This window comes from Palaemon carinicauda, chromosome 35 (genome assembly GCF_036898095.1).
Source record: "Palaemon carinicauda isolate YSFRI2023 chromosome 35, ASM3689809v2, whole genome shotgun sequence".
Taxonomy (NCBI): domain Eukaryota; kingdom Metazoa; phylum Arthropoda; class Malacostraca; order Decapoda; family Palaemonidae; genus Palaemon; species Palaemon carinicauda.
The window spans coordinates 25,652,308-25,654,807 of NC_090759.1; positions in this window are offsets into that span (position 1 = coordinate 25,652,308).

Here is a 2,500-nt window from a genome sequence, read left to right on the forward strand (position 1 = left end):
ATATAAACTATGAAAACTTTAACGAAACAATAGGGAGAGAAATTAGATGGAATAATAGTGTGCACGAGTGTAGTACCCTTAGTGGAAGAGAACCTCTACCCCAAGACAGTGGAAGACCATGGTACAGAGGCTATTGCACCTAACATCTTCTCCAGTCACTTCTCTTTTTCAAAACCCTTTGCCTCATGATCTCTCTTTACTTTCACGTAATGTGAATTTTTGAATGGAGTCTCATGTGTGTATTATTGAATATTGTCTTTGCTTGGCATCAGTGTTCTTATAATTTTATGTTTTTTTTCTTTTCTTTTTTATTCTGATCTTGAGTGTCTTTCATTTAAATTTTATTTTCGATGCTAAGACGGCTGTAAATAGCCTAATGTAAATTGATTAACAAAACTTTCGCCATACACATATTTTTCTCTCTCCATCTTCACACATTCATCTTTACTTTTTTTACTTCTTTAGCACTCACGACTTGCAACAGTGCCCTGCCTATCCAGGGCTCCTCTTTCCATTTGTTCTGTCATCCTACTCCTTTGTATCCTTTTCCTTGTTGTTGTTATTGAAGATTACATAGTTTTTGTGGCCAAGCATGGGCTCTTGCAGTTCTGCAGCCCATAGGTGTTGATATGGTGAATTTGAAGGGTAATAAGATTAAATAGATATATAAAGGATAAACAACATACTTTATTTATTGGTTTGTGAATTTAGTTTTCTCTCTTATACTAGAGGAGCCCCTGCTTATTTTTGGTTCTATAACCCCTCCCCATGTTCTTTGGCCCCTCCCCCATAACGTCACCCATCCCCTGCACTCCTTAACTTTTAGTAACTCCCCCCCCCCCCCAATACCATTTATTGGTTTGTCAATTTAGTTTTCTTTCTTATGCAAGAGGCACCCCTGCCTCTTTTTACTTCCATAACCCCTCCCCATGTTTTTTTATCCCTCCCCCATAACGTCACCCATCCCCTGCACTCCTTACCTTTTTGTATCCCCCCCACCCCCAATACCCCCTTGTTCCCTCTTCTTGCTGGAAGCCGATGACGCTTCGCCGCGGTGGCCAGGTGAGAGATGGTAGGAGATAAGGTGATATTTATATATGTTGAGCATATATGCATGCAGCTCAGCCAAGCTTACTTGGATAGGATTACAAGTGAATAGATTTGCAGCGGGGAGGGGATTGGCCAGATAAAAATCGACGGGGAGAGAGAGAGAGAGAGAGAGAGAGAGAGAGAGAGAGAGAGAGAGAGAGAGAGAGAGAGAGAGAGATGCCATGCATTGCAGTGTCTCTCGAAGAATATAATTGATGCTAATGATGAATAAAATTACGTCAGGTTAAGACCATTAGGGAGTTAATTGACTTTTTTTTTCTTTATACTTTTAGAGGTGAATTAGCAAAGTCAAATAATGTACTGGTATATGTAAAACAAAAAGCTTAGATTTTTTTTTCAATATATATTTATTATTTTGCCCTGCTTTATTTGTAGTATTTTTTTCCGGCAGAAAAAAGTGCGTATATCACCGAAATTTGTATATTATGGGACGTATGTATTTGTTGATGTTATTATCATTATTGATAGGCCAGTTAGTGAAAATTTATATAGTTACTGATCATCTTGTTCTCGTTTTTATATTCCCCCAGACTTTGACGATGTGGAAGAATAAACTTTCGATTTTGGTAAATATTTTGACTGATCAGAAAAAAAAAAAAAAACAGTTTTAGAGTTACACCTATATCACCACAGGCTCCTCCCCTCTCGAAATTTCCTTAAGGAAAAGTAATTGTTCTGGTTTAACAAAAGTTCCCTAATTTGATTGCTGTATTTACACATAAATTCGAACTGATATTTTGATAGTTTGTACTCTCAGATCTTTATTCTTATTTTTGAATGTGTACATCGTTTAAGTATATGAAATTAATATTTTTTTTACCCTTGAACGTTTTGGCTCTTGTATAAATTTTCAAATGAAGATTCAAATACATTTCTTCATAATATGATTTATTAGTATCTACATTTTTTATTAATGTATGGGCAGATTTTTATTTTATCCAAGAAGTTAAGAACCCGTAAAAAAGCCAGAGATATAACTTGACGAGCTTGTGGTAAATCTCTTATGGATTTTTTTGCAATGTCTACGAACCTTTGGAAGTTTGGTTAGGTCAAGATATCATCCTTGAATGATCGGTTAGAAGCGGAATTTCCTCTACTGAATGGTTCCTCTCAAGCCACCCGAATTTTGTGAATTTTATTTTACTAGAAAAAAATGGAATAATTCATCTTTCGCGTATCTACCTGCCCGGATGGAAGATATATTACGGTCTGTCTCCCTGGCTGGTTTGATGCTCACGAATTCGTTAACCGATCACCTGCGTGAAACCCATAGCAGGTACTAATCAGCCTTAAGTACATATCATTATTTGTGTCAATTGCCAAATCGAAGTTCGTGTGTACTTATTTGATTGAACAGAGATAACAGAAGTACTACTATTACGTGTGATTA